General features: G+C 38.8%; 1 protein-coding gene across 1 annotated transcript in view; it reads left to right on the plus strand.

Moving 5' to 3' along the window:
- Positions 1-204: 204 nt before the first annotated feature.
- VSNL1 (visinin like 1) overlaps positions 205-18,273 on the plus strand; it is a 104,747-nt gene continuing 86,678 nt past the window's right edge. The window contains exon 1 of the mRNA XM_007464458.1: positions 205-605. The gene's annotated coding sequence lies outside the window, so the exon portion shown is untranslated. The remainder of the gene's footprint in view (positions 606-18,273) is intronic.

The raw sequence follows: 18,273 nt of genomic DNA on the forward strand, positions 1-18,273 counted from the left end.
CACGTGTCCCAGCTCTGGCCTCAGCCTTCACCACCAGACGGGGTAACCGCGGGGCGTGGTGAGCCTAGCCCCGCTCTGCCAGCCCAGGTGAAGGTTGCTCCCTTTTCTTAGCTACTTTCCTTTTGAGTTTCTGCTAAAATCTGGAGACGTGGAATCCACTCTCGCAAACTCCGAGCCCCTCCAACTGAGCGTGCGCCAATGCCTGGCTGCTTTTGGTCACGGCGCCAGATCTCTCCAAGCTGGGCTGCGGAGCCCGGAGGAGGAGGGAGGAGGGAGGGGGGAGGAGGAAGGAGGGGAAAGGGGAGGGGGTGCCTGGAGAGGCGGCGGCTCCAGCGCCTGCGCATCCGGCTCCAGGGAACCCTAGGTTTTCTATGGGATTCCCAAACTGCAGCAGAGACTTACCGGAGCGGGCTGCAGCGACTGCTGGGCTTGCAAGGCGCGATTCAAGAAGGATTTAAGCAGTCTAGAGCTCCACAGAAAAAAAGAGCGTGAGAGAACCATACACGGAGACGGCTTAACCGTTTATCCGAATTAAATATATTTATTTACAAGGAACTGTTGAGTTCTATCATTTTCGCTAAGTGACCGTGGGCAGCGCTATAACAGTAAGTAGAAAATACGATCTTCGTGGCATTTCTGCATGTGTAGTGCAGCCAGTTGTCTGGGAGATGCTTTGGCTATTGTCACTTACTTTGCTTTGCATAGATACATCTAAATGCACGGTGACAATTGCTTTGGTTAATGCTGGTGATTTGAACATACTGTTAGTCCATGAGGGACCTTTTGGAATAACGGGGGCGGGGGAAGGGGGAATGTTTATATGCAGCGTGTTTGGCGGATTGTCTTAGGCTAGATTTAAGATAGGTGAAACAGAGGTGCTTTTTAAGTTTGTCTCTAAGTAGGCAGATTTCCTTACACATTTAAGTAGCTAATTGACCGACTGTGAAGTTTTCCGGTTGCTGATAAAACTCTTGAGCTGTTGCAGTCAAGTACCAACCTGTCATCCGTGGGGCTGGTGCACCATTTTTCTCACCGTGGAAGAGCAGCGAACGTGTTTGCTAAGTAAAACTGAGTGGACGAGATGGTGTGGAAACCAGGGTTGGTTTCCAAGTGGGATGTTAGTGTTTAGAACCACAGAGCTGGGCGCTAGAAGCACATTTCTCTCTTAGTATTTAGAAATGAGTAGATAATTTTTCGGTTTTGATTTTTCATCACGATGGTGAATGGGCAAAAAATGGAAAGATGTTCAACCGCCCTGTCAGTCCGGTCTATTCTGAACAGAGTCTGAGACTCAGAGCCTCTGAATGGGGATTGTCAGACCCAAACTAGTTACCTGCCTTTGCATCCTGTATTCGCATTCCGGAATGCAGGGTTGAAAAATGTAAACCCAGATGTTTTACCTTTGGTAGTGTTTCTTTAAAGGAGAAAAGGTCGTTGTGTGTTTTGAGTTAAAATGGGTTCTTCCTTGCCCAGAAACGGAAGAAGTGTCTTTGCAAGGTCAAACCCCCGTGGAAATCAGGGGCTCTGGTGAATTGGGGGAGGGGGCAGGAAATGGTGATGCTCCCTGGGGGCGCTCAGCACTGCACGGATCAGTGCCCCGTGAGATGTCAAAGTGGGAATCCATTTTTCTAGAGTTGCCCTCCTGGCCATATTTTGGAGACCGAAATGAAATGGAAATGCTAGTGGGTGTAGTAAAAACAAGTGTATACTATCTGTGTGTCATAGCCCACTTGAAGACAGGAGGAGCAAGGGAGCTGTGTTTCTACATATTAATTTTTTCAATTTAAAGGGATTTCACGGTGAGACAAATTAAAAATGAAACTCTTGGGAAGACACATTTTATCCTCACTGCCATTTAAACTGCCTACATGTGTGTTGTGGCTGGTGGGGGGGAGGGGCGTCCTGCTTCATTGAACATCTCACTCATGAGTATACGCTCATTAAAATTGGGTGTTAATAACCCCAGAAAATGCTGCACTGAAGCAGGCTGGCAGAAGGGCATGAGGCAGGCAGACAAGAGAAGAGCATGACCAGTGTGTGCTGGATTTCCATGGAAAAAGTAGATCCAATTTCTGGGATGAAATGAAATAAATTTTGCCCCAAATAGGATAGATCATTATAGGACTTTTGGCTCTTCAGTCAGTCTATCTGGAACCCTTTGAAGGAATTTGTAATTTACTTAAGTGGATGAAATTTGAAATAGAAAATTCGAGAATATCCTCTCCTTGGAAACCCAAAGTGTAAATCATACTGCCTTCTCTGTCCCTCCCTTCTTTACTCCAGGGCAGAAGGACCAATCATTTGTCATAATTGAGCCATACTCCTCTTCAACCCTGAAAATTAGAATCAGCTCCCTGAATGGTGCAGGTGTAGCACTGCATTGATAAATGGGTGGTGGAGAAAGAACGGGAAACCTGGTGTGAAAGCTCATAGATGTTTGCTCTCAGATACCCTGCTTCATAGGCTGACAGTTATAGAGGAAAACATTAGGCAGAGACCTTCGAAAGCATCTAGTCCAAACCTGTTGTTTTACAGATGAGAAAATTGAGGCTCAGAGCCATGGATGGAGCTAGGGGAAAGTCAATTAACTTCTAGTCTATGGAATAAAGAATTAAAACCTCTTGTTGAGTGGAAGTGTTCCCTTCTCTCTGTACTTACAGCATCCTCAATGACATAAATAATTGCCTGCTCCCCAGCACATCTTTCGAGAGAGTCCCACCTTCCTAGCTTCTCAGTCCATTTCTTTAGAATCCTTCAAGTTTTTGGAGAGAACTGGCAAACCAGTTGGAATCTTCAGCTCCTGTTTGAAAACTGTCCAGGCCCATTTGTATCCCCTCTCTGCTCTGTTCCCCAGAATCCTTTAAGGAATCCAGCCTTCTGAGACACTGCAGGTGCCTTCCCTCTTTTCTACCTGTCTCACCTCCTCCAGCACTGCTGCAGCTACAGGCACGGGGACCTAGTGGAGTGAGGAAGCTGCAGTGTAAACACACAGCAGGCTCTGCCAGCTCTCCTTTGACTCCTAGAAGGCAGAACCCAAATCGGAGCTGCGTGTCTCCAGCCTTCATGGAAATGCTCCAGATGAAACCACCTGCAGAGAAAGGGGCTGGGGGCTGGGTGGGAAGACTGAAGGAAGACGCCTGAATCATTCTACCTGAAGCAGGCTCTGTAGAGGAGAGCAGTGCAGCTTTTTAAAACCTTTAGAGCTTTTCAAGTGCCGTCTTGCTGGACAGGGACTGCAAAGCAGGCAATAATACCTGCCTAATTGGCCCTTCTCTTTCCTTCTTTTTTCCTCCTTTCTGTTCATTTGCTTTCTCTATTTCTCCCTCATTTTCTCCCTTTCATAAACATTTCCTGAGTGCCTGTGCAATAAAGCTCTAGGCCTTTTAAAGATAATCCAGGCATTCCTGTCCCATCTCGCAGGCACTCAGAAAGAGACTGAAACCATCACAAATATCCCCTTTGGGGAAATGCCAGGAATTCTTACCTGAAAAAGCTGAAACCTTAGTGGAGGCTTGAGAAAGACAAAGTCTGCGTCTCTTCCTCGTTTGAGAGATAAGCTAAATACACTTGGAAATTGTTGAGGAAGCTAAGGAAACAAGGTGGTGAGTTTCTCAACACATTCCCCAATCAACAATTTAATTTAACCACTTCCCTCGCGGTAAACCTTAACTGAAGCTCTGTCCCTGTAGAGTCTGTCCCTAACAAATGCTCTTGGGTCAGATGTCACCTGGTCTTGCTATCCTGTTCTGAAAACAGGCATGTCCAAGCTATTGTGAACACCACATAGCTTCTGCAGATATCAGAGACTTGTAGCTGCTAAGCGTCCGGCTTTGATTTGCTGTGCCATGAATCTCATTCTGTAATAGGATAGCATGGTTAGAAATGTTGTCCTGGGCAAGCTATAGGTTTTCTATTTGGGTTGCATATAGGTATGGATTCCAAACATTGCTGAGGAGCTCCCTGTGGAATTTCATAGAATGACAGTATAATATCAATATGAAATGTGTGGTTTCCTAATTCGCAAGAGCAAAATATATTTTATGTCTTTCTAAACATCTTTTTCTTTGTATGGAGTAATTTTTATGCTCCTACGATTAGTGATTATTTAGGAAGATAGGAAGTTTCTTCTTATGGAGGGGATCACATTCAGTTAATCTAAGGTTGAAATTGACAATGTCCATCTCAGTTGCATTTAGTAGATATAAATATATTAATTTTCTAAAGTATCAAATGGTGCAGAGATAAATTAATAAATGAGTGATATTTCTACTATACCAGTGGTTAATTCACATAATTTATAGAGTACATGAACTGGATGGGATCCATATAAGTTACCTAATCCATCCCTTCAGCACGTAAAAAATATAGTAGAGTCTTAAAGACATATCTGCAAAGTGAAAGCACATTTCACAAGGGCAGAGATTTTGATGATCTTTTTCATATTTCCACAATATCTATACAATATCTTTTATAGATACTCTGTAATATTCTCAATTAAATATTTGTTCTCCTAAGAATCAGTTACATGTAACTTGTTAATTATGTCAAGAAATTAAATCATTTATACTAAAATCATGCACAGAATTATAACTGCTTTAAATATCTTTATGTTACTAAAAGGAAAATCTAGACTAAAAGTTATTTTATACTTTACTTTCAGTGAAGACATAAAAGCACTATATTAATACCTTTAAGTATGCTTTTTAATCCACTTACAGAGTATACTCCCTTTTATTTCTTAATAAGTAAAAATGTATATTATTTTTACCTATTTATAAGAATTGATATCAATATGTAAATCTAGACTATGGTAGATATGTGTACCAATTATTTAGATCATGGGTCTCATGAGCTAAGGAATTATTTTAACGTGTTCACATTGTGAAGGGACCATAGCACTTCTCATTTACGGTTTGAGATTTCTCATTTACAGTTTGTTTCTAAAGACGGCTTATGCTCTTTTAAGTGAATCAAAATAGTTTGAGTTGCTTCCAGCTTCATTCATTGAGAACTCCACAAATGGGATCTTGGGGGTGCTTTAGAAACTGCTTAGTGAATGAAACAGAAGTGGAATAGCAAATTACTGAAGAATCCTCAAAGAGGTTTGACACTTTAATAATAAGGTGTCTGTGAATACATTAAAGAGATGTTCTATACCCTTATCAGCTAACTTAAAGCATGCAAGTCAGATAATTTGTCCATGATTCTTTTGTTTTCTCTGGATTTCTCCACTGCCTTCCTTTACTGCAGTTCTAACACAGATGACCTGCTGTGTAGCCATCAGTTGTTTCTTTGGGGTTTTTTTTGCACTGCATTTCTAACCATTTCTTGTATTATTTTCAGGTGAACAACCTATTTCCTTTTGTTCTAAATTACAGTTAAGACTTGGAGTACTCTCATTCACCAAGTAGCCTTCAAGCTCAATATATCTAATGCAATAATTGCTGAAGTTTTTATAGAAAGAAGGACTCTCTTAATTGAAAAGATTTCATTTTTTTGCAGTATTGCTCATAAAAGGCAAAGTGTTAACAAATCAGTTAAATTTACTCGCAATTATTATAGATCTATAGAATGAATACTATTTTTCTTTATTCTTGCTCGAATAGGGATTTTTCTGAAAAAGAAATCTGTCACTTTAAGTGTATTTTTTTTCTCCTTTCTTTGGATCTTTTTTATTATCTCTTGGGCTCTGAAACTTTTGAAGAGCTGAATGTAAATAGATTTTTTGCAAATTAACATGTTAAATGTGCTTTGTAGCCTCGGTAAATTTTTTCCAATGTGAACAACTAGATACTAATATTTCTGTTGTATCATACTTTAGAATGTTTATTGCATTTGAAGGCTTCTTAGAATAGTAGATTCTGGTGCTGCTGGAGTCTGGTGTTTTACGTTTTGCCTTGGCTTTATTAATTTGTGATTAGCATGTTTATTTCTGATTTCTTGAAACCCAATCTTAAATTGAGTGAAATTTCCCATTGGAGGCCCATTAAGCATTATCAATAAAGTTGACATGTTTACTAATATAATATTTTATCTTTAATGTATGAAATAGTGCTGTCCAAGTCTGATTTTCAATTAGCAACTTCTGGAATTCTTTGGCTTTTGACGTTATGAGTTAATGAAAGACTATTAATTTTGTTTATTCCAGGAGTTCAAGTGTTTCTTAAATTTATACATAAGGTGCTTGGTGTTTGCTTTCTTACTCGTATGGGAAATTTTATGAAAAATAAAAAAGAAATTGTGAAATAAGTTTAAATTCTAAACAAAATTGTTAGTTTTTCTTTTAAATGTTTATAAAGGTATTTATTCCTCAGAGTGAGGTGAAAACCATCCAGTCTTCCCCCATTTTTAGTTAGTAAATGGAAAAATTCCTCAACCCTCACGAAGGTTTCAGTTGACTCAAAAGAAACTATAGGAGGAAATGTAAAACGAGTTTTCAAGCTAGATACATTTAGATAAAAATCCCCAGTTCCACAGTTTATTAGTTCTGTGACCTTGAATACGTTGTTTAACCTCTTAGCCTCAGTTTCCATTTAAAATAGTAATTCACAGGATTCTTGAACAGAGAACAGAAGACTATGTATTAAAGGATATAATATAATGCCTCATTATTGAAAGTGTGCAATCAGTGATAGTCATTGTCATCACTATCATTCCTTTCATCAGAAATCAATGGTTCCTAAACCACTTTAGTCTCTGAGCTGTAGTAATTCCACTTATAATGGAACCTCTGAATAAGGAATTGAGCTATGACCAGTGAACAGTTAACAGTGCTTAACCTACCTTGTAAAACAAATATCTATTTAGTAAGTGTGCCAAGCACTGTGTACTCACTATGGAATCAGCATTAAATAAAATACAATGTCAGCCTTCAAGGAAGTTATTCCTGATGAGGAAGATAAATACAGTTCAGTACGTCAAGTGAAATAAAAATGTGGTATAGATGCATAGAGGAAAAAATTTCTAGAAGGAGTACCTACACTGAGACCTCAAACTTCCCATTTCTCTCATTCTTTCTTTAAATGCATCCCATTTCCATTATACCTTTTCTTTAACACCATCTCCCTACCATATAATACCAGCATATAATTAGACACAGCAGAATATGGAAATAAGAGGACATTTTTAAGCTTGTTTCCTTATTGAATACATTTTAAGTTCATCTATTAATTATTTTCCAACGTAGCTAAATAATGTGGCCCTTGCCTCCCACCCAAGCCTCCAGTGAGTCACTGAAACTCAGTGAAAATATTTCAAGAGCTTTGCCTTTGATTTAAATATTATATGATGATACTTCTATCCTTTAATATCTTCCAAAAAAGAGATTTCTGTCTGATACTCTCTGCTCACCTCCCTTATTACTCCAACTAATTTCATGGCTAATCTTTCAAATGTATCTGTGGGAGGACTCATATGATCATACAATCTACTCCTTCATTTTTTTCTCCTAGGGCTTTTATGATAAGGAAAATATACCTCCTAATCCCTTTTTCCCACTGAACTGAAAACGTGTTTCCAACCCCTATACACATACACACACACACAAATCCAAAATGGCCTTACTGTCTTTAGGTCTTTTAAGAGCCTTTTCACTTCTCCTCAGCTTTTTCCTCCCTTCTCCCCCTACTTCCTGCCCCACTTACTAAGGAATTTCAAGTATATTTCTTATCTGGAGTTAAAAAGGAGCATCCTTTTCTCCTTCTGAAGTCTACAAAAGTTGCACCTAAATTCTGAGGCTATTTTGTATAGTAGGAGTATTGGATGATTCACAGAATTGGGTAGGACTTTTGATTCTAATTAATTTGGGGGGCTTTTTTTCTCACTTGTGAAATGGGATCATATATTTACCTTATAGGAATCTTTATATATATATTTATATGGTGTCCTCAAGATATATATATGTATATCCCTACCACCTAAAAGAGCTTAGTGCATAGTAAATAATTCTTCCTCCCCCTTCGGACCTCTACCTTCCCTCCTGCATTTCTCCTAGCAGGACACTTAGGTGTTCTGCTCTTTCCAGGTATATTTGTCCTAATTTGCTGGTGGTTAAATAATAGCTAATACACACATATCCCAGGTAGCATGATGAGTGTGGTCCTAGAGAAGGTATACTGAATGAATCAATGCCTTAGCATAGACCCGTGTTCCTGCATCTGTTTGGAAAAGTTCTCCATTCATTTAAGACATGCCTCCTACTAAAGTTCCCAAAGCTTCTATTGACTAATGTTCAGTTAATGAACAATCCATCCCCATCCAGTGATTTATAATGCTCTTCATAAATTATGTTGGAGGATATCTGCTAACCTTTAATTATCTTCCAACCTTTATCTTCTCCTTCCTTTACCTTTTTCTGAGGTGCCCTGAGTGCATTTGAAACATTCTAATGACATCCTTACTTCACTTCTTTGTGTCAGGTCTGGCATTATCAAACTTACATATTTTTGGTCCATCAAATGTCCATCAGATAACATCAAATAAATGGCAGAAAGGGAATCCTTAGTGGAGCACACAATACTATTGCAGAGCATGTTCGAGGCAGGGTTGGCCTCTCAGAGCCTTTGTTTGTTGAGCATTTGTAGAAGTGTGCACTAATGCATGTTGACCAAGAGCAGAGAATGGCTCTCAAAGCAAGGGTGAGGGAGAGGTGCAGCTACATACACATACATACCTACCTACGTACATACATACACATATACATGATAGGCTCACAATAAGCTCAGTATACTGTCATAGATTGTTTTACATTTTAAGCAAAATAAAAGCAAATAGCTTTATAACAAATCAGCACTTTTGAGATGGCATTAAAAGGAAGCCCTTTTGAAAGTTTTCTCATTCTAGGTGAAGTGGCAGAGTTGAAAGGGAAGGTGGTTTAAATTTGGTGGTAAGGACATTTTAGACTTTGTTTCTTTTTATTAATTAATTAATTTATTTATTTATTTTTATTTTTATTTTTATTTTTTTGCGGTACGCGGGCCTCTCACTGCTGTGGCCTCTCCCGTTGCGGAGCACAGGCTCCGGACGCGCAGGCTCAGCGGCCATGGTTCACGGGCCCAGCCGCTCCGCGGCATGTGGGATCTTCCCGGACCGGGGCACGAACCCGTGTCCCCTACATCGGCAGGCGGACTCTCAACCACTGCGCTACCAGGGAAGCCCTAGACTTTGTTCTTTAAAGAAATATCTCCAAGACACTCATAGTTATTTCCCCTCAAAGAGTTTTGTGGAAACGTTTTTCGAGGTAAATAGTGCTTCCTACACCCCACTCTTAAATATTTTCAGTACATATTTTCATATTAATAATAAATCTGGGTGGTCCTGTTGTAAAGACCCAGTATCTGCTTACTTCGCTTAATCTTATGTTTCCAAACCTGTTTGCACAGAGAACTTATGTTGAAATATGCTTGTTACCATCTTATTGTAGTTCTGAAGAATCCAGTCAGAAAAGAAGGACAAAAACTGAACTATGTAATGGAAAGTACATTAAGACTAGGAGTCATTAATTGTGTGTTTTAGGCATCACAGCCATGTTTTAGGTATCATAAGTGTGAAGTCCTGGAAAAGTTACTTTACTTTTCTGAGTTTTAGTTTTGTCATGTGAAAATAGATATGAGATTGCCTACCCTCTCTAGTTAGGAGTTATTGTGAGATTGATATGACTTTGAACTTACTATGTAGATTGTATAGTGCCATGTAATGGTAAGAAATTTATAATTATTATTCAACTTTAGAATTTTAGTTTATCTTTTATTTTAAGAGATAATTTAAGAATAAAGTACTGATCTTGTGCAAATTATTGCATTGAGGTATGTCTGCCAAAATAAGTCCCCTGTCCTCTATCCTCCCCCACCTCAGCTCCTAGGATAGAATAACAAATACATGATAACTGTAACCAGGTTTTCACACAGTTAAACTGAAAACGTGATTTCGAAATAAAATAATTTGGGAGGGAAAACCTAAATTACTTAAGATTTGAGCTACATCTATATCTTTTATATTTTTCTCAGGATTTCTCATGTTGTAGTTGAGCCCATAACATTTTTCAGTGGAGTAAGCATGTCTCAATTTTCAGAGAGAGTCTAGTGGAAAGAATGGCAACCATGGCATGCCCATGTGTTTGTTCCAGCAGGGAAGCTTTGGAAATAAGATTTTTATCCTAATGGGGTAAAGAGGTCTATCAGAATAACTGGGCCTTCCATTCCTGGATTCAGCAGGTATATGTAGATCTGAACAATGTAAGGGCAGGGAAAAATGATGGAAGAAACAAGAGACCCACACATGCATGTGTCCAAAGGGAATCCATTTTAGACAAGCTCTGTACCTTAGTGCAGTCCAGCAGGGACAGTGGCTTCTCCTCAGGGACGATGGAAATCATTTCTCATGAGCTTCCACAGCCCTGATGATCAAAATCTGATTCTTTCCTAGGTAGGGATCCTTCTCTAGTCATCCTAGCCAAGAGGTATCTCTCAGGCTTCTTATCACATCTGGACTCATAGTCACTTGTATATGTGCCAGCTGTCCTATGAAACTGGAAGTTCCTTGAAAGGAGATATGTCTGATAAATTTTTAGGTCCCTTTTAGAGAGGTATGCCACTGGAGGGCAGTTGAATAGGAGTGGTAGCAAGTCAAGTGTACATTGCCCCATCAGTAAGTTGTAAAGTTTGGAAATTTCTAATCAGGAGCTATTAAAGAATTCACAAACACCCAAGATTATGAGAAGCAGCATCTGGGCATCTGACTCACAAAGGGTGTCAATGGCCAGGTGACACCAGTACCAGTCAAGTAAGACTTTGCCCATTTCCTATCTAACCTCCTTTTCTTGCCCGCCTCCCTAGAGAAGCAGAGCAAACAATGGAGGAGGGAAGCAAGCAGGATAAAGAACAGATTACAATCTCTTCTCCACTGCTTAGTTCAAAATTGAACTGAGAAAGGAGAGATCAGGTTAGATATATAGTAGAAATTTACATTTAAATTAGACTGAATTTTTTAATACCTTAGAAACAACCACTTTTCTGTTACCTGAAAAGATATAGATCAGCCCAAAATATCATCCTGGAAGGGGAAAGGGAGACACAGTAGAGCATATTTGAGGCAGTGATGAGAAAATAAAGCTATTTAGCTAACCCATTCAATAAACTGGTTATAAAAGGAAGAATACAAAATAGCATATGATTCATTCATAAAACAAGAGGTGTAGGCCAGAATTGCTGGTGTAGGTATTAGAAAGAAGCAACTGGTGTGAACTGGAGTGGCAGAGGAAGGTGGTCTGGATCCAGGTCCAGGTACAGGAGAAATTGGAAAAGAGACATTCTTCCAAAGAGGTGCTCTGTAGATGACCATGTACACAGAGGGCTTATATCATTCATCTTTGGCTCTTAACCAAGATCAGATTCATCTGAATATTGGAAGTTATCTCTAGGCTAAGTCAGGAGAGCAAGGAAATGAAAACAGAGATAATTTATACTTTGTAATAACATTAAATAGTAATGGTGTAAAGCAGGGGTCCCCAACCCCCGGGCCACAGACCGGGTGCTGGTCTGTGACCTGTTAGGAACTGGGCCGCACAGCAGGAGGTGAGCAACGGGTGAGCAAGCGAAGCTCCATCTGTATTTATAGCTGCTCCCCATGACTCGCATTACTGCCTGAGCTCCGCCTCCTGTCAGCATTATGGTGAGTTGTATAATTATTTCATTATATATTACAATGTAATAATAATAGAAATAAAGTGCAAAATAAATGTAATGCACTTGAATCATCCCAAAACCATCTCCACCCCTGGTCCGTAGAAAAATTGTCTTCCATAAAACTGGTCCCTGGTGCCAAAAAGATTGGGGACCACTGGTGTAAAGACTTTAGAGTGTATAGGGCACTGTGTTGGATATTTACACACGTCACTTCATTGAATCCACATTACAGCTCTTCAAGGTAAGTGTCTGCAAGGTAAGCTTCATTTTATGACTGAGAAACTGTGTCTCAGAAAGTAATTTGTTCAAGGTGACACAGCTACCATGTGATAAAGGTGTTATTTAAACCCAGGACTCTCTCTACTTCTACACAGGCTTTTTTTTTCCTCTTTTTTAAAACTTTTTGATTATGGAAAGCATACACATTCGAAGAGAATGAGGTAATAATGCCCATGTACCCATCACCCAGCTTTAAACATTATTAAAGTCACTTCACTTCTGTACCCATCCTTCCCCCTCCAGTGGTTTAGTGTGAAGAAATTAAGACACTATATCATTGCATCTATAAATATTTATATATGTATCTATAAGGACTCTTTAAAACATGTCCATAATACTGTTATATACCCCCCAAATTATTTAATATTCAAATATCTAGTCAATGTTCATGCTCATAAGTATTGTTATAGTTTTTCTGAATCAGGATCCAAATAAGGTCTACACATCCCAGTTGGGTAATAGACAACATCCTGTTTTGTATAATACATTTATATAAGACATGTTTCTCACTAGAGGGAAGTATGGTATGGATAAAAGAGACATGACTTCAAAGATGAGGCTAGTTGCTCTGAACAAGTTATCTTACTTTTGGAAAATAAGAATTATATTCCTGATTTCAAGGATTAATAACATAACGTCTATGAAAGCACTTAGAACAGTCTCTGGCGTATACAAGGATTTTAGTGAATTTTAGCTTCCTTTCTTAAAAGAATTTAAAGGAAAAAAAATGGTATACTAGGCCAAAAAGCTTGAGGAAACTTCTTGGAGTACTTTGGCTACTGATCCTTTGAGATCACTCCCATTTTGTTTCTGGATTGAAATTTGACACCAGTTGTGCCAGAGTGGCTAGTGATTAATAGCTCTGAATCCTCCCACTGACATGTTCTATATGGTTTCCCACATCAAAAGGAAGGAAAGTTGTGACTTAAAACAATCTCAAGTTCAAAAAAAATGATTGTAAGATCTATATTGAATGTAAATTATAACCTGTCTCAGAAAATTGTTGTGAAAACCAGAGGTAATACATATTAAATGCCTAGCAGGGGCTTGCCTGGTGGTGCAGTGGTTGGGAGTCCGCCTGCCAATGCAGGGGACGTGGGTTCATGCCCCGGTCCGGGAAGATCCCACATGCTGCGGAGCGGCTGGGCCCGTGAGCCATGGCCACTGAGCCTGCACGTCCAGAACCTGTGCTCCGCGATGGGAAAGGCCACAACAGTGAGAGGCCCGCGTACCGCAAAAAAAAAAAAAAAAAAAAAAAAAAAAAAAATGCCTAGCAGAAACCTATCATTTAATTGACCATCAATTTTTAATAATAAAGTAGTATTTGCTATTCTCAAAGAGCTTTTAATTTAAATTGAGAAATTAAATGAATTCATAATCAAGAAGTATAGAACTAAGAACAACTGACAGGCCACCTCCTGAATTGGGTACATCTAAACCATTTGGGAAGTTAATGGGTACTTTATTCTAGAACATGGATGTTTGAACTCAGAACACTGTATTTATAAAGACTCATAGCCCAGTGACAGTAACGTAATGTTCCTGTAGTGCTTATGTAAAGTGAGCAGTTTCTTCTATGTTATGTGGGAACCATTTCCTAAAATGCCAACCAGAGGTTGCTGGTAAGGAGTACTTAGATTTTTGTAATAGGTCTATAAGGCTATACACCTGTGAAATGAAACCCCCTGGGAGGTAATACAATAGAAGGAAGGCTAAAAATTCATACAGCATTCCAGCTAGCTTCTCCAAATTTTTATTTGTTATTGGTTCCTACCGTAGATAATCAAGAATCACGTTATTTCTCTGAATTTGAATCTAACTTGGACACCACTGATTGTTAACATGGTCATTGAGTCTGCCTCATTATAACAATGAGAATATTCCAGTTTTGTGGTTGTCTAGGATTAGATATGAGTGTAGAATTTTTCTTTTTTAATTAAATGAAGGAGAGATTGCTTTTTTCTTTCAAAAAACTTTTTAAATCTAATTTTAAAAGCTCAGTTGACAAAACTCCAAAAACTAGAACTAAAGAGCGCTGCTGTTGTCATTCCAGGTAATTCATTGAACAAATGTGGTACTTCAAGCCCCTACTCTTATGTGGCAGCTCTTAAGTGAGCTTCATTGAAAGCCAGGAATTTGCTCTTTTTAATTACTTTTTCTGAATAAAAAGAATAATATTTACTCATTGTAGAAAAATTAGAAAGCAAAACATAGAAAAAATAAAATCAGAAAACAAAAGAAAAATCAGAGAAAAGAATAAAAATCACCTACAATCTATTATTTATAGGTTATATTGTCCTCCTTTATATTGTTTTCTAATTGAGACTACTCATTTCTTTAAAATTTGTATTCTACTTTTCTTTTCCTTAACACCACCCTTGCAATTAAAACTCTTCACAAATGTAATTTTAAGACATTACACTCCACCATATGCATAGACAAGGTTTACTTCACTATTTTCTTACTGTTAACACATTTTAACTTTTTTTTGTGTGTGTGTGGTATGCGGGCCTCTCACTGTTGTGGCCTCTCCCGTTGCGGAGCACAGGCTCCGGACGTGCAGGCTCAGCAGCCATGGCTCACAGGCCCAGCCACTCCGCGGCATGCGGGATCTTCCCGGACCGGGGAATGAACCCGTGTCCCCTGCATCGGCAGGCGGACTCTCAACCATTGCGCCACCAGGGAAGCCACTAACTTTTTAAATATCACTGAATGGAATATCTTTGTGCACAAAGTTCACTGCCATTTTAAGGATGGACTGGACAATGTCCTTGGTGTAGATTTCTGGGCATCACTAGCAGAGTGAGTACTTTCTTTGAACCCAGGCTTTGCTGCTTAGTGACAGAGAATGGGATTCTAGGGAAATAGTAGGCCTGAGAGTCATAACCTTGAGTACTTTGCGGAAAATTCATCAAAACTAGTTTGTAGTTTTCGGAGCCTACTTTATGAGCAGATGGCTGTATTCCTTTCAGAAGCTCTGAAAAGCCTCTTCTGATCAAAACCTACCTGCGATTCCCTGAAACTTCATCATGTCTGCCACTTGATTTTGGAGCAGGAAACAGGAAAGAGAGCTGAATCTAGGCTAACATCCCAGAACATTATTTTATACAGGTTTTAATGCATACTTTGCCTTTATTATCAGATCTGTGCTCTGTCCACTTACTTCACCTTGTTGCTTTTAGTTCACTCTGTTGCTTTTCCATGAAGTGCCATCTCTGTGTTTCATTGATTCATTCACTCTTTCAACAAATACCTATAGAACATCAATTGTTTGCTTAGTACTCAATACACAGGGTAAACTAAAACAGCCATAATCTCTTCCCTCATGATGATCAGAGTCTAGTTAGAGAAACAGATATTAAACAATTAATCACAAAATAGCATACAATTGCAAATAAGATTAAGTACCATGGAGGAAAAATACGTGATGCTGTAAGAAGATGTAACAGGGAGACCTGTTGTGAGCTGCTGGAAGTAATAGATTCCAGGGAAATCCACTGAGGTCTACATTTCCAACTCACCCTCCTGGGATTGCTACTAAGACATGTTTACAGTGGCTGGGTCTTAAGAAGGAGACGACTGCTCCCTTTCTCTTTGAGAAGAGAGGAGTGGGTCTTGCTCCCAGCTTTTAGCATCTCCTACTTTATCCATCACTCACAAGCCCCCCAATAATGAGGACAACAGAGCTTTTGTTGACAGCACATCTCCAAGAGAACCATACTCTGGCGCATAGTTCACTGGGATAGTTTCCAGATAAAGAAATCTGCAAGCACCTGTGTGTCAGGTACTCTTCCCAAACCCTTGGTTGTTTTCATGTGATATAGACATGTGGGTGGAGACAGATAATTGGTAGTCTGATAAGAACAATCATGAAAGAAGCAGCGTGTGCCGTGGGAGCATTTCTGGGGCACGCAGACCCAAACCTCCATAGGATAAGGGTTGGAGGTGGGATAATTTCAGGGATGCCAAGGTTAGGAATTCGGAAGACAGTGGGAAAGAGGAGTAAGGATACTATTATTGACAGAGGGAGCAGGAACCAAAATAAAGTATACGATAACTGTAAAAAAATACTTTCAAACGCGTGTCTCTGACATAATGTGTTAAAGGGTGATAGAATCTTGATCAAATGTAATGGAGAGCAATGTGGATTTTGTAATCAGGCTCTGTCACAAAATATTCCGAATGATGTGAATCATTTTATCTTGAAATTTAGAAAATGATACCTATGAGACAGTTTTTTCATGGTAATTAAATTGTAAATATTGCCACATAAGTATATTTGATACCTGGACTTTAGAGGTAGTGGTAGTGGTGATTCTAATAATAAGATCAATAATACTACACGTCGTTAATTTATATTGACTTTATTACATGCATTTATTTTTCTAATGGTCACAAATCATGCTAAGAATTTTTATTCTGACTATAGAAAAGAGGAAATGGAGACTTAGAAACGGTAGCTGACATGCCAACTGTCACACAGCCAATAAGTGGCAACGCCAGAAAGTCTGGCTTTGGAGCCCCTTTCTTTCTTTTTTTTTTTTTTTTTTTTGCGGTACGCGGGCCTCTCACTGCTGTGGCCTCTCCCGTTGCGGAGCACAGGCTCCGGACGCGCAGGCTCAGCGGCCACGGCTCACAGGCCCAGCCGCTCCACAGCACGCGGGATCCCTCCCGGACCGGGGCACGAACCCGCGTCCGCTGCATCGGCAGGCGTACTCTCAACCACTGCGCCACCAGGGAAGCCCTAGAGCCCATTTCTTAACTGCTGTCCATAGTCTGCCCACAGTAGTCAATTCACAGCTATTATTATCATTATCATTATTTTAAATTTAAAGCTCTCGAGAATATAACCAGAATTCTATTAAACATCTATTATGCTTTTTTTTTTTTGAGCAAGAGCTTACAGCCTTGTAATTTACTAACAAACCAGTTAGAATTGGATTCAGCTTAAAATGATAGAAGACCCCAAATAACAATGACTTAATAGGAGAGTTTATTTCTTACTCATATAAAGGAAATCCAGAGGTAGGCAGTCCAGGGTTGATAGGGGAGCTTCATAAAGTTCTCAGGGACTCAGTCTCCTTCTTCCCTTTACCTCCATGATCCTAAACATGTCACTTCCATCTCATGATCCAACTTGGCTGCAGCCATCACATGTGCTTTCTACCAGTAAGAAGGAGGAAGGGGAGACGAAGGGTGCATCCTTCCCTTTTAAGGATCCTTCCCTAAGTCAGACCTCCTGAAAATTGACATACATGCCATTGGCCAAAATTTAGCCACATTTAGCAAAACACCTGCTATAAGTTAGGGGTTTTATTATTAAGGAAGAAGGAAATGGATTTTGAAGGAAACCTGACGCTTCTGCTGTGCTAGTAATAATAAAATTTTTAAGTTATAGTAAATAGTTTAATTTAGATTATCAAATTATTCCTTTAAATGTAATATGAAAAAATCAGCACATAAAAAACAGTGTTTTAAATTCACATCTAAAATTCTAATTAACAACGTCTTTTATAAAAAACATTGTCCCAGAGGTCATAAAATCTTGGTATTCATGCCTGGGCTTTGCTTCTAGCTTTTTGTCTTGGTCAAATCACTTTCCCTTGCTGGGCTTTAGTTTCATATGTAGAATGAGTAGGGTTAAACTAGGATATCTCTAAGTTCGTTCCATCTCTGCCTACTTTTACCAAATGTAATAGGTAAATCTCATGTTTTCTTACTAGAGTTTTAAAGTAGTATAAGTGTTATAGGGCAAAAATCTCACAATGAGCCACTTTTCTCAGGAATAGATACAGATTTATCTCTGTACATTTATACCTTGCCTTCTCTGAGAAAAATTAAAGACTTCTATTGTTCTTTACTTGTGCAAAAGAAATATAATTACAAAATGAAATAAACAGAATAAACACTGAGAAAGAGATTAAGCTATCTTTTTTTTTTGCTGAGCATATTTAGAGAAAATCCAAAGTTTCAAGTATAAACAAATATTAATAAATATTTTAAAAGGAGGCTGGATGCAAGATAAGTTACAAAAACAAATAGCCTTTTCTTTTAGTCCATCAAAAAATCTTTCAGAAATGAAAATCGGAAAAATATTCTATGCACAGTAGCAAGGAAGATGATAAAATATTTAGGATTAAAAATTATAAGAAAGGCAAAGTGCCTTATGGATGATAACTATCTGAAACAAATCCATTTTCAATAGATTTCTTAAATTGCCTCTTTGGGACTTGAAACTTTCTTCTGTGAGAGTACCATAGTTAATCCAGTTCAGTAGACATTAATTGATAAATCCAGTTTAACAGGTTTTTTT

This window comes from Lipotes vexillifer, unplaced genomic scaffold (genome assembly GCF_000442215.2).
Source record: "Lipotes vexillifer unplaced genomic scaffold, Lipotes_vexillifer_v1.1 scaffold1109, whole genome shotgun sequence".
Classification (NCBI taxonomy): Eukaryota; Metazoa; Chordata; class Mammalia; order Artiodactyla; family Lipotidae; genus Lipotes; species Lipotes vexillifer.